Source organism: Drosophila nasuta, chromosome 2R (genome assembly GCF_023558535.2).
Source record: "Drosophila nasuta strain 15112-1781.00 chromosome 2R, ASM2355853v1, whole genome shotgun sequence".
Lineage (NCBI taxonomy): Eukaryota > Metazoa > Arthropoda > Insecta > Diptera > Drosophilidae > Drosophila > Drosophila nasuta.
The window spans coordinates 33152198-33167872 of record NC_083456.1 but is presented as its reverse complement, the minus strand read 5'-3'; positions in this window follow the sequence as shown (position 1 = coordinate 33167872).

Sequence of the window (15675 nt, the reverse complement as noted above, 5' to 3'; positions counted from 1 at the left end):
GCATCGAAACGGGCCAAGCACTTCAGCAGCAGCACACGAACTGCGAAACCCGAGATAAGGATGCTTTCCGACTGTGAACGCAGAGAGTGACAAAGAGATTCTGGATGCTGCTTAAGAGCACTGCAAAAAAGTCACAGCAGCTTTCACTTGTGCAGCGCAGAACAGCTAGTTGCACTGCTCTAACACTATTCGTATATGCGCCTGTGAGTGTGAGCAGTTGCGCTATATACGCTGTGTGAGAGCCGTAGAAAGCTGCAAAAGCTTTTGCGTAACTTGAATTACGCATCGCACCTTTCATTCAGTCGTCAATGAACAATGACGGAATGTCAAATGCTTAAAATGAAAACCATAATAACAAAAGCAGAATGTCAGTCAACTTATTTAAACTGTAGATACATGAAGCATGACTCTCTCATTAAAGGAGACTTGCGAATAATACTGTCATTAATATATAATTAAGACATTGATGCCGTTGAATTGGCCCCATTAACAACGTGATTTAGGATAATTACACACACATATGCGTAATTGCGGCACTTAAAGCAGCCCATTAATTGAGTCGCACGTATGAATTACGCTGAAACTGGCTAAAGTTTCAACACCTTACTCACCTAGAAAGTTTGCCGTATCGTTATAATTCCACTGGCGATGCTGATTGAGTCTTAAAGTGGCTTAAGTAATTAAAGCGTCTAAAGTTTTATTAGCCACGTCCAAGTTTTGTGACAAAGCTTGCAACTTTCCACGAATCCTCCCCTCCCTCCTTGTTTATCTACGTGTAAAGCCATCTATTTGCCTAATGGCTAATGGCCGTTTAACAGTATAAATTCCATTGCTGACATTGAGGTTGCCAACAGGCCAATAGGCCATCTGAAGTTTCTCTTGACCTGCTGACTTTGTGCTTACATTGAAAGCGATGGCGACCATGTCAGAATGGCGTATCAAATTCCTCAAGCGTGCAACAGTTGCAATCAATAAAATAAAAGCTTAAATTACACTTGCAAAAAATAACACAGATCACTCACAAGCAGCCGGCTGCAAACTGAAACTAGCGCTGAAAAGGCGGCAACACAATCGATACAATTTGCAATGCGAGGGAAAATATCGGCAATAACTCAAAAGTTAAACGGTCACTCCCAAAATAGGATGCTGCTATCGATAGCTGTTGCGATGGCTGTAAGCGTAGTATCGATATCATATGCAAATTGGCGTCGATCGATATTTACTCAAAATGGTTCAATAAAGAAACGGTCACTCATAAAAAGAAAGACGCTTCGCAAAAAAATGTGAAAATCGCAAGAGGCTATGAATAAATCTGTGAAAATAAAGAACATCGGTTTAAATAATTAAATAAAAACGGTACGGTAAAAACGGCACAGTGCGGAGTGCAAGCGGTAATACAAATTTAAATGCAAGTGGCCCCAGAAAAGATATTAAAGCAGTAAGTACAAATGCACATATTACAAATACATGTACACATACATAAGCAACTGTCGATCTTATGTAGACACATTAATATAGTAAAGTATAACAACATTTACAAGTAGTTGAGTTATTTACACGTTTGTGGTCAAAGTCGACTAACTTTAAAATTCAACAAGTCGAGAAAAAGCGGTCGGGTAACTGCGGCTTTATGTGGAGTTGCAGGGGGCAGCTGAAAAGGGGCAACGTCGAGTTGCATAATGAAATTCATGGTACACTCGTGGGACTGGTCTTAAACTTGAAATTGTTGGACTTTGCAATAGATGAGAGCGCAGGAGAAAAGCCATTAAATAGTTTCTAAACAAAATGAGTATAGTCGAACGGCCCTAACCCCAAAAAAGTTTACGTCTGGTGCCCTGCGTGTGTTGTCACCTAATAAAGGGGCACAGGGTGGAGGGGGTTGCGTAAAAGTTTGCGATATTTTGTGATTGTTTCTCGTTAAATAAGAATACCGTCGGCGAAACTCGTATTTCGTTTCTGGTTCGGCTTTCGGCTTACTCTATTAATCCCCAGTTGGCATTTAACCAAATGTTTTGCTTCTTGTTTGCATACTTTTTGCTCCCGGACTCTCGTTAGTATTTATTGTGATGAGCGCAATTTACAAAATTGAATTTTTCTCACAAACTGTCGAAAGGCAATACACACATACAAACACACACACTCACAAAGAGGAATTCTCTAGACTCAAGTGTGTGTGCGGTTGACACTGTTTGTTTGCATTAAGACATTCCAATTAAAAGAACAGCTTGATTGAAAAGCTTTTTTATCTAACCAGAACTAATTGAACTAAGCTGAGAAATAGTTTAGTCAATTTATTTAAACTAGATTATCGAAATTGTTTTAAGTAGTTGGATTAAATACCACACCATATTGATATTTTCAGATTGATTTAGAGTCCAGCAGAGAAAATAGTTTAGACAACATATTTAAATTGTGGAATTTAAAATAGTTGCAAATCAAATAACAGTATAATCTTTATTCAAGCGTCTGTTTAAATTCAGTAAATAATTTAAACAAAATATTTGATTTTAATAACTTTGCTAGAAATTCTTTTGCTCGGTTAAAAGTCAATTCTTTCGTAAAATAACTAATTAAAGCTCTGCTAATTAAATCATAACGAAAAAGGCACATAATATATAAAATGGCAGAGAATATAATTAAACCAATTTCAACGACAACTTCGAATTTGATATGTTTTCATTAAGTTGCATATTTTATTCATATAAATTATTTTGACATATTTTAGCGATTAATCCTATTATACGTCGGAATAGCTATAGCAATTTATTTTATAAATTCTGCATTCCCCTATTATGTTTTGTTACAAATTGCTTGGAAATTAATTAGCAGTTAAAGCTGTATAAGGCTACTTCCGATTTATTATAATATTAAACTTTCATTGCCTTTAATGTGTTCATCGCATAAGAGAAAAGACTTCTTCCCATGCATACCACATTCTGAGAACTTTGAAATACTCATAATGGTGAACTTATAATAATGATACGTCAATTCAAAAGGCAATCGAATTTGATAGCTGTCAATTCGGAGATGCTTCGTCAATAGTTGGGCACACAGAGTGTGCAGTGGAGGCAACTAATTCCAAATAATTGTGTGTTAATTTGTTTGTGTTTGCATTTGGGGATATTATGGAATTTGTCACCATATAATTGAAGCAGCTGGTGTGCTCTGCAGTCTGTTGTCCTGTTGTTATCCTGTCGAGTTTCGCTTGCTCATTGAAGAGTCATCACGGCATCAAGGTTTGCCGATCCTTCGGCAACCTTGGCAATTCAATTTGCACAGCTTATAGGCATTTGGGCAAACAATGCCACCATATGGACAGACCAGCTCCCTCCCTCCCTCTCTCTTTCTGATGGGTTGATGGGTATGAATGGCAGGCGTCTGTTTCGACATGCCGACACATTCGCATTCGCATTCAGAATCGCTTTCGGTTTCGTTGGGCAAATGTAAATGAGTCTCCAATTGTCTCACTGGCAATCGTCAGCAAAGACCTCGACTACGGAAGAAGCTCCCCCATTGCCAAGTAATTGTCAGTTTTATTTTGCTTTGTCATTTTAACGAAGTTCCAGCATCTTTTGGGAAGCAAACGCGCGGAAAACATCACACCGATGTTGACGACGACGATGTCGATGGATGAATGTTGTCCTTAGTGTCCTTTTGTATGGCGTGCTTACACTTGGGGTAAATTAATAAAACAAAATTGTGGTTAAGCACACAACTAAATATGTTAAAGCATCTCCAATTGTGCTGAACAATCTCTTTAAAGTTTAAACAGGATACACAGAAGGAGGCCAAGATGATTTGGGTAATTTATTTGTGTTTGTTTTATTTAGTGGAACATGGGAGACACTACCAAAATACCCTCACACCACAGCTTGATTTGTTTGCTAGTTGAGCTGAGCTCAGAAAGGCATTCACATTACTGCACCTCTTCCGGTCAAGCTGCTCGTAAGTAAACGACGGGTTTGTCCCTCCCAATAGGGCAAGACTTGACTGCCGTTGTCCTTTCATTTGATAACTAACTGGTGATGGAGTTGGAGCTGGGGTGCTGACCAAGCCAAGCCCATGAAGCGAATGCAAAAGCTCATGTATCCTTTGGAGTCGTCTAGACGAACGTATCACGGTGGCAACTGTCCCTTTTACTTACATATGTACAAATGTGGACATTGCTCACATACTTATAACACACATATGGTGCATGTGATGGCACGCAAACAAAGCGAATGCTGGTGTTATCCTTTGAGCAGACACCTGCAGCTTGCAGGACTCGACGCAGTTGCTCATTTCTTGGGCTATCGTCACCCGGAGCGGACCTGCTGCTGCGCTGCTTTTCATAACTCGGTTGCTCCTTTCATTCGTAGTGAAGTTTTTTGTCCACTATATATAATCGGCTTTGCTTGGCAACATAAGAAAATGTCTTTTCACTTGCTTTGGATTTTGGCTACTGTTTCTTTGGTGCAAAGTTATCTAAATCCTCAGAATGATGGTGAGTTTTGTGAAAAGCGGCTACATCTTTTGACACATTTCTTTTTTTATATAAAATGGTATTAAGATGTGATAGTGTGCATGTGGAATAAACAATAACATTAAGTAAGTTTCTAACATGTGTGATGCTGCAATATAATTTCTTATACATTGAAGCACTGTGTGGATCAACAATTCCTTATCAAACATTAATAGGTATTCTATTGTTCCATTCACATAACCATTAATTGCATTGGTTACAAACTCTGCTTTGGTTTTGATAAAGTTGAGTAGGAACACCCTGTGATGGGGTGCAGGAATGGAAAGCTTGGCAACTTTACCTTTTTCAAAAGCTTCAAAAGCTTGCAGGTTTCAACCCCCACTAAGTGTGTGATGTGAAACAGACATGTGCTTTACACGCCCTTGCAGTGGCTATAGTCACTTCGTCATGAAGAGTGCAACACATGTAATGCTTTTAAATGAAGAGCAATTAAATGCAAACACAATTTAACTGGGAGTTTGATGTTTAAAATGCAGCATATATCACTGTAATGAAGCGATTCCAATGTAAATAGAAACAGTGACAATTGCAGAGAACTATTTAAATAAAATGTGACTGGACACTCGTGATTTAGTTTGGTTGTTTTGGTTCGCCCAAATATCATTTCCTGACTTGGCGCCTAACATTGTTTTGTATGCAGCACAACAAAGTGGAAATATGCGGCATGTGTTGAGCTCATTCCCCTCCACGCAATTGTTGCAACCACATCAAACGACGACCACTGTTGCCGCTGTCACCACTGCCAAAGCCACAAGTATTAACACACATATGTATATGTATGTAATCTATGTACATATTTGGCATTACATTTACATCGATGTATATAGCGGTTGTCCTATTAAAGTAACTTTGCTGCAAATTCTATACGCGCTTTATTTTCAAATTATGCAAACTCGTCAGGCAAACGAAGTGTCATAAAAACAAACACTCTGTATAAAAGAAGCAGATGGAAGGGAGGCAGTCAAGTGTCTACGACTTACTGCTTACCAGTCGCATAAAATCAATCAGAGATCTAAAGGAGAAATCTAGAGGGGAAATGCTTGAAGCAATTAGTGACGCTTAAGAGTAAACAGATGTTAATTTCATAGCTCGACATAAATCAACTCAACGCCGAGCACTTGGTGTCGAGTAGGACATGCAGCAAGTCGTCTGTGCAAAGCCATTGAAGAAGTTGGTTGAGACCAAGGAGATGGAGATGGCTGTGGCTTCAAACCATAGATATGCTCTAATAGTTTTGATGGTTTTAGTTATCGAAATTTATTGATTGATTACCCGAAATCCTTGTAAGTAATTAATTTGCAATTAATAGCTTTTTGTGGCCTAAATGCCAAACACAAAGCCTTGACACCTACACACTTACACACACACGAAATGTGAAGGAGTGTGATAATTTATAATAATATACATTGTTGAGATTACGCAAATAATTAATAAATTATGTGCATGATATCGCTTGAAGGCAAAAGCAAATGTCTGCTCAAATTACAATTGGAAAATGTTATGCAAATTCTATTCAAACAACCGCAAACACACTCAGCCGAAGAGGAAGAGTTGGAAGTGTTAAAGCAGCATTATATCAATCCTTGTTCTCTTGCTCGTTGTTGGTGTCATGGATGAGGTGGCTGAGCAGTGACACGTTTAATGGCAATCACTTTTCGCAGTTCGAAGAGTGGCACTTTAAGTTGGACAACTTCATCAACAGATTTTCCATAGACACTCTCGGATCGACTCGTCTCGCCCTGAATGTTATTGTTATTGATGTTGTTGCTGTTCGTGTTGAAGCTGTTGTTGTTTGGGTTCGAGATAGACAACAAGAGGACTAATATGAACATCTACATTGATGTTGTCCCCACTCGACAGTGGGTGACACAGTGTCTGCCTGTTTCTGTCTTTAGGTGAGCGAGGGGGTGAGGGGAGAACGCCAAGCCCGGACTCGTGATTGTCCCTTTGCGGCTTGTCGGATATTCAACTAAGTAAATTATGCAAATTCTTATGGCCGAAATGCCTACTTGGCAGTTTACATTTCAAATGCCGAGCAATGGCAAGCGGCAAACGAAGCTGAACCAGAAATCGGATGCAGGCACTTTGGGGGCCAATGGGCAGTCAAGGATGGATGGGTCGGAGTTAGTGACAGGACCAGACACTTTTGAATGACAGCAGCAGCAGCAAGCATCAAGCAGCATCTGCACTCTCTGATTGCTCTAAACGATCTGGCAAATATATTCAAAAGTCGACATAAATATGCATGCAAGCATATTCCACATGCTGCACGAGGAAGTACTTTTCATATTTTGTGAGTTCATTTATGGGTATGCTTGATAAAAAGTAAACAAGGACCCAATTTTGTAAAACACTTGACAGATGTTTGACTCTCACTCTCTGTTGCTGTTGCTTTTGCTGTTTCTGTTCAAATTATATATTACAAGAGAAACAGCAACAATGTCCCGTCTGGTGCCTGAAAACATGATACAATATCATTGTGGGCCTGCATTCAGATACTAAAACAACAACTAGGCCAGTCGGGCTCCCTTTAGGCGGCTGCGGAGCACGACAGTCTCGCAGGGATGACAATCTCGGAACAGTCTCTGTTGGCCAACTACATATGAATACAATGAATCTGGCCCCGCACACACATGCATTTAGCATTCCCATTGACATGGCCCGTTTCATGCCCTCGCCAATCCCCACAGTATTCTCATCCCCAATCACGTTTTGTATGCGACTCTCGCACCGAACATTACCGGCTTTGAAATCAACAAACACACACACACAAGGAGAATAGTGGCAAAGAGAAGGTGTAACTTGTACGTGTGTGCGTCCCTGTGTGTGTGTAGTTAAATTGAATTGAAAGCTTTGTTATCGCACTGACAGAATTATGATGCGATAATGCTCCTAATGACCTGTTTTTCGTTGTCAACTTCGTTTAAAAATAAACTAAAACTGAAATTTAATTAAGGTGCTCTCAGCTCAAGGGCTGAGCCTGATACTCACTCTCTCTCTTTCCCTCTCTCTCTCTCTCTGCTCCTTCCTGCCTTGCAGTAAAAGGCGGAAAATCATTTTGGTCAAGCGATAAATCCAATTTAACACCCATTATGTTCAAAAACACAACAAAAATAGCTCATACTCAGCTACACACCCTTGGTCAACACCCTACCACAGTTTGCAGTGTCCACCACTTGCTATTTGCACCTTCACGTGTGCGGTACCTGACCCTGAGGCAAGGGTTGGAGCTACACTCGCATAGGGACAACGTTCATTACGGCTGCTATCTGATGAAAGTACAGCTTTAAGCGACCCAATTTCCTAATGAACCCTGCCTATTTTTAGTTGTTCGCACCCTAATAAGGTAATCGGTATTGAAATTAAAGAGAACATGTTATAAGGTAACCTATAATACGTGATAAAAAATTCGTGACATTGTGTTCCCTTTTGCAATTCCTTTTCTTAACTAGTTTCGAACCCATGACTTGTCTGATTTCAGATAAATATCTTGTCACATTTCTTAAATTAAATATCCCTAATCCAATGCACACCATGATATCTTTATCAAAGAGTTTTGAACTCTCTTCGAACTTGACCATCCATTTACATCAACTCAAACTCGATTCGGAACATTTTTGGTAGTCGTAGAACGCATTAAATCTGTGCAGATTTATCTGCAGTTGTTGTCGGATGTTATGGAGTCTATTACAAAGTCATAAATGTGCAAATTATACGTTTGCTGTCGTTAACGACAAGCTGAGCATCCATATTTAGTGCTAATGTGCAGACGTGATCACATAGCATATGTGTCTGTGGGCCATTAAGGAGACGACACCAGTAGATGAAGTAACTGAGGAGGCGGGAGGAGGCAACAGAGTGAGTTCCGCCAATTTCTCAGCTGTGCGTAGAAGTCTCGGTGGTTTGCTGTTGCCACACGTGGTACGTGTCACACTGGTGGCAAACACGAAGTCAAATGAAAAACAAAGGCACAGACTCATGGTTGAATGGGTAAATGGGTGTTTTGTGCCTCGGCTGAGCTCAGTTGCGAGAGACAACTCAACCAAGTACAACGTCTATTACCAGGTACAGCCAATTGGTAGAGAGAGAAAGAAGAGAGGAGAGCGGAGTCAGGACAAACCACAGACGATGTCATCGAATTCAAAACATGAGCCTTCCCCTCTTTCGGCACACCTTTTGCCAATGGCAAACATTGAACGTTGACATCGTTGACGGCTAAAACAAAGGCGTGTGTGTCAACTGCTGTTGCTCTTGCTCCTGTTCTAGGTTGCAGGTTGCAGGTTGCAATGTGCCAAGCCCATTGGCAAGTTGGCAATGTCAGCAATCGAAAGTGGGGAGGAGCGAGAACTGATGGCAACATATGCATGCAGTAAGCCAATGTTGTTTCATGTGAGAATGAGTGAATGCATTTCAGTTTTTAGTGCTCGGTGTTTGGTCACAAATGTTGCGGACTCATAGTAGCTCGGATACAATCAAAATCAATGCCACATTCGGCGAGATTACAGATGTAACAGTGTCATGTTCCACTCATCGACTACAGACAGAGCCTTCCACTCATTATTCTAATTAGAAGCAAGGCGGAAAATTTCTCCATTCAAAGTGCTTACCTGACCGTGTTTGAAGAGGGAGAACACGAGAGAGAGAGAGAGAGATTGAATTATTTGGAAATGCCAGCAGACGAATTTCCTAGTACACTCAGCTGTCGACTTCCATACTGATGAAATCTTTGAACGCACAGACTCACTTCCGACCGTCCGTCGATGTCGATGTGGATGCCATTGTACGCCCCATAAAATCAACTCTTAACCAATCTGTTCCATCCAATGAGCGACGCCACAGTTGGTGCGACAAAGAAACCACGCTCACCATCGCCACCCACACACACACATACTCACACTCACCTCACTAGCTAACCAAAGCAGCCGAGTCTGCTTAAAGGAGGAGGCAAGTGTGTATGCTGTGCTATGGAGGAGAAAACTAACCGCAGCTGCACGTCTGTGTGTGTGTGTGTGCGGCAAAAAAGAGGAAGCGGCAAGTTTGCCGCACGTGGCACATACGGAAAAACGGAAAGCGGACAGGAAGCACGCCGAAAAGACGTTCCTCGCCTCCTGTTCTGCACACCCCGCTTGACACGCCTGCTGTGCGTCGACGTTACAACTTCAACATGTGGAAAAAAGTCAGGCAGACAAGCCCACCGATTGTGGTGTCGCATTTGTAGTGAAAGTGCCGCAGTATACACACGAACGCTCGTGGAATAATATGAATGTGTTTGTGTTTGTGGGTGTCGTTTGTTGGGAAAGAAAAACTACATGCCATGTTTCAACGTCAACCGAACGCTCGCAGCGAGGTGGAAAAGAGGAGGCGGAGGGAGAGGGGAAGAGAAACAACAGCGATTCCCGCCTTATCAACAGGCGACAGAGCAGATAAAACGGGAAGGAAGCGGAACGCAGACAGGCGCCCGAAATCCGAATTAGGCGGCAAGCGTTTCGTGGTGTGGTGACGTGTCTGTGGCATGGCATCCCCCTTACGCCCCTTGTGCTTGTATGTACGTTACCCTGTGTGTCCTTCCACTTCGATCGCCAGGATTTTAAACAAACACACACGAGTACTCCTAGGAAAAACAAGTAAGAAAGTTACGGGCTTGCTGAATTTGAAAATACCCACTACCTATATCAAGAAATTTCTGAAAAGTTAAGTGTGACCAGATCAATGAGTTTAGCTACACCTAATTTTAGCTCCCAACTATATTTTCTGTTAGTAATTTTTAATACTGGTTATCAAATTCTAAATCTAAAATTTGATAACTTTACTTCTCTATCTATAGTCTTTATAATCTATAAGCTGCTCACATAAATTGTTAACAAAATCAAAGACGACCACCTGGCTTTTAAAGGTACAATACATAATACCCTACTATTCCATGGATACCAGGTATCAAAATATGCGCGTTGATTCCCTGTGAGCAGTCTCGGTGTCGCGGCATCATGGTGTCGGAGTCGTTGTCAGTGTTGTCGCTGGAGCTGAAATCGGTGTCGCTTACACCCCACCACAAAGTAATTTATTTTTGACGCAATTGCGGAAGAGGAAGCAGCAGCGGCGTCTGCCTGGCCAAACTGCTCTCCAAACTCCTCTCAGCTTGTGGCCAGGAGTGGCTGACACTGCAGCCAATCCAGAGTCAACGTTCCTCCGCTCCCGATGGTAACATGTGTGGGTATTAAGTGTATTCCACATGAGTGGATTTGCCGAGATTCGCGACGGTTCACAGCGTGTTAGCTGTTTAACCTGGATCAAAGAGAAATCACTTGTAGCCAACGAAGAGGCGCCGCCATCAATCCATCCATCCATCCTGCTGTCTGTCTGTCTGTCCGTTTGCCCATTCATCTATCAATTAAAACAGCTCAGAATGTCAATGTCGGAACTCCGCAGCGATGTCATTATCAATTTAGATAGCATCTAAATTGCCCGTTTTGTGCATAATAATAAAACAAAGGACGGAGATAAACGCAATTGACCACTTGAACAAAAACAAACTCCGAGTCCAATCGATCGTTAGCCATCTATCTACATAAAAAGATTGCCAAACAACAACAGCAAACAGATAGTAATTGCCTTAACTAATATGAACACTACCATATATTGATGTTTGTTTGTTTATTTGTTTTTTACTCGCCGTTTGCGTTGCGCAATTGTTTGTTTTGAATCAGATTTGAATAATCGATATGGAACAGAAATTTGCATAGCGACTTGTCGCAAATTTGTAATACTTGAATGTGAATGTGAATGGGAATGTTGTGCGATTTGTTTATTTTATGGGTGGAAAATTGTTAAAGCGTTAAGTAAACATTATTTATTCCTCGACCGTATCGTGGGGAAAGTTTCTCCCCTCTCTTGCTTAATGTATGCGAAAGTATGCTTCGGGGTTTTGGCGACCTGCTGAATGGTTGACTGCTTTTTGGGTCCATTTCAGCAAATTAGGTTGTAGTCGCGTTTACGCTTTCGCATCAGTTTCAGTTTGAGAAACTGAGAAGAGACTTTTCATACCTCGTAACTGCGAGGCTAATTGCCATTGAGGGGGAAAGAAGCACGCTCTCGCTCGCTCGCTTGCTTATTGTCATTGAGGCTAGAGTTCTGAGCCGAGCTATGAACTGGAATCTGTGCCACGAGTTCACGCGACATGTGGCACAGTCACGAGGCGGCAGCAACATCATTATCATTGCCAACGACATTGCGTCATTAAACGAGATGCTCAACAACCGGAAAGGCAAATGTCCTTGCGATCATCGTCAGTCATGTTGACTCTGTGTGTGTGTGTGTATATAGAGATAGATGTGTTTGTTGCATGCAACACTTTGCAGTGGCAAGCAGCTTGCGAATACCTGCGAATTCGGTATATTTGTCACGTGTCCTGGCAGCCTATGAGATTGAGCTGGGGTCCATCAAGTCGCCACGCCCCCCCTCCCAGACCCGCCTCTTCACTCTCTGTTTCACTTTGGCCAATGCTGGCCGCAGGGACTGAACTGTAAATTTATGGCATGCATTTGTTTTGCACTCTCGATTTGATTAATGTTGTGACAGCTTTACAAGTGTCGCGCCCCGAGACCTCGGTGCGGCCAAAGTTCATGGGGGGATTCATCATTTACACAACTGACTGCGACTTTGGCCCCATGTTGGCCAAACGGAACAGCAGTTGTCTGAATTTTATACAGCTGTGAACGAATGAATATGTGTGTGAGTGTGAGTGGTGTGGGAATACACTCAAACTAGTTGGAGATAAAAATGTGAAATTTGAAAGACAAATTCACTTGGAGAGTGACAAAATGCTCGCAATGAAATTGAGATCTACAACTTAAGCTGTTTGTGTATGCCATTTGTGAAGAGGAAAATGCTATGAAAATGTTTGTTTTCTTAAATTCTACGAAGAAGAGTTGATGAATGTCGCTCATTGTGTGTCCAGAAATAATTAATCCCCCAATTGATGAAAGGTTAAACAACAAGCAAAGTGTGATGTGGCAGATAACATTCAAGGTTAGCAGAGGAATGAAAGTCAATTAGAAAGGCTTAGGGCATCTTTCTCACTGTGTAAAACACAAGGACATGGCAGGACTTTTGTTAGGCATAACACTGACTTCTATGTTGTGCTAGAATGATTGAGGCGTTTGTATAATCCGTTTGTCATGGCCTCTGACAAAAGCTAATTGTCGCTAGTGTTGCCTCTTATTCAACATGTCTGTGTCTGTCCGCGTGTGTGTGTGTGGGTGCGCATCCTTTGGAAAGGACTCGCAAATGGTTTTATTGTGACATTTCATTTTTACGCCCTGTGAATGCAGATGCTCTTGATTAATTATCGCCAAAACTCTGACGTCGCCGGCAAAGAGTTGTTTCCCTGATTTCGTCGTCCTCTGACAACAGACGGCAAATGCTTTGCCCGATGTGGATTATCCTTGCCAGGCCCACACAAACAAACGGACAGACAGTTGTGGAGAAAGATAGATAGACATACGTACACACATATAATTCTGTAAGCTATACTTGCAACTGGTTGTGGCAAGAGTGGCAAGAGCTCTCGGCGTGTCGGCGATAATCAGTTCGCAACAAAGTTTTAAGCGCGAACTCAACCGCAATTTCCGCTTCACCAAGATAAACGATGCGTAGTCAACGACGACAACTCGGGCAGCCGGCGCCAGGCAAAGCCTCTATTATATCGGTGAGGTGAGGAATTGAAATAGAGGAGGGGAAGGGGGAGGGCTTTGCTCACGTAGTATTGTTTACCGAACATAATTTATTCAAAATGAACATTTAAATAGGTGCCGCGTCGTGGAATATTCATTTGTAATTTAAACATGCAAATTGTGAGCAGCATTTGGTGCGATTGAATTGCTTCACTCAACACTCTCTGCACCGTTGTGTTGCACATGGATACGTTTAGCCTCAATTTAGGCTTAATTATGTTTGCCACATGCGAAACTAGGCCACGACCTCCGGGTTGCTTTGGGATCCCTTTCCCTGGGGAATAATGCACAACAAAAGTTGCCATTAAAATTCGTAAACTCGTATGTTTTGGAGTGTGCACGGAATGTAGCTCAGAGAAGCTGGGTCAAGTGATTTGAGATATTCAAAAAAAAATTGGTGCCCATTGCTTTAAATCGTTTGCCCATGTTTGCCCAGGAAAAATTTTTTTTTGCCCACCCTTAGTTTCAAAATTATGAAAAATTTTTTTTTTTCGAAAATTCAAAAATTTTTTTTTTCAAAATTTTTTTGCGGAAATCGCTTTAAAATCGTTTGCCCATGTTTGCCCATCTTTTAGTTTTTCGAAAAAAATTTTCGTTTTCGAAATTTTGAATTTTGAAAAATTTTGACATTTTTTCGGCATGAATGACTCAAACTCGATCGCCCACACCTCGAAATTATGAAAACTAAAGCTACAACGGTAGCCTCAAGTGTTTTCAAGTCTGCCCATATCTCAGAATTTCAAAATTTTGAAAAATTTGAAGGTTTTCAACTTTTTTGATTGCCCATACAAATTCATCGTTTGCCCAACTTTCAAAATCTCAAATTTTTGCCAAATTTCAAAATTTTTCAAATTTTTTGACTTTTCAGACTGCCCATTCGCTATTTTCGTTTGCCCACCCTTTAGAATTTCAAAATTTTGCTTTATTTAAAAAATTTTCATACTTTTTTGATTTCAGCCTATGGCCCATACAAATTCATCGTTTACCCAATTTTCAAAGTCTCAAATTTTTGCCAAATTTCAAAATTTTTCAAATTTTTGACTTTTCCGACTGCCCATTCGCTATTTTCGTTTGCCCACCCTTTAGAATTTTAAAATTTTGCCGAATTCCAAAAATTTTCATACTTTTTGATTTCAGCCAATGGCCCATACAAATTCATCGTTTACCCAATTTTCAAAGTCTCAAATTTTTGCCAAATTTCAAAATTTTTCAAATTTTTTGACTTTTTCAGACTGCCCATTCGCTATTTTCGTTTGCCCACCCTTTAGAATTTCAAAATTTTGCTTTATTTAAAAAATTTTCATACTTTTTGATTTTAGCCTATGGCCCATACAAATTCATCGTTTGCCCAACTTTCAAAGTCTCAAATTTTTGCCAAATTTCAAAATTTTTCAAATTTTTTGACTTTTTCAGACTGCCCATTCGCTATTTTCGTTTGCCCACCCTTTAGAATTTCAAAATTTTGCTTTATTTAAAAATTTTCATACTTTTTGATTTTAGCCTATGGCCCATACAAATTCATCGTTTGCCCAACTTTCAAAGTCTCAAATTTTTGCCAAATTTCAAAATTTTTCAAATTTTTTGACTTTTTCAGACTGCCCATTCGCTATTTTCGTTTGCCCACCCTTTAGAATTTCAAAATTTTGCTTTATTTAAAAATTTTCATACTTTTTGATTTCAGCCTATGGCCCATACAAATTCATCGTTTACCCAATTTTCAAAGTCTCAAATTTTTGCCAAATTTCAAAATTTTTCAAATTTTTGACTTTTCAGACTGCCCATTCGCTATTTTCGTTTGCCCACCCTTTAGAATTTCAAAATTTTGCCGAATTCCAAAAATTTTCATACTTTTTGATTTCAGCCTATGGCCCATACAAATTCATCGTTTACCCAATTTTCAAAGTCTCAAATTTTTGCCAAATTTCAAAATTTTTAAAATTTTTTGACTTTTTCAGACTGCCCATTCGCTATTTTCGTTTGCCCACCCTTTAGAATTTCAAAATTTTGCTTTATTTAAAAATTTTCATACTTTTTGATTTTAGCCTATGGCCCATACAAATTCATCGTTTGCCCAACTTTCAAAGTCTCAAATTTTTGCCAAATTTCAAAATTTTTCAAATTTTTTGACTTTTTCAGACTGCCCATTCGTTATTTTCGTTTGCCCACCCTTTAGAATTTCAAAATTTTGCTTTATTTAAAAAATTTTCATACTTTTTTGATTTTAGCCTATGGCCCATACAAATTCATCGTTTGCCCAACTTTCAAAGTCTCAAATTTTTGCCAAATTTCAAAATTTTTCAAATTTTTTGACTTTTTCAGACTGCCCATTCGCTATTTTCGTTTGCCCACCCTTTAGAATTTCAAAATTTTGCTTTATTTAAAAATTTTCATACTTTTTGATTTCAGCCTATGGCCCATACAAAT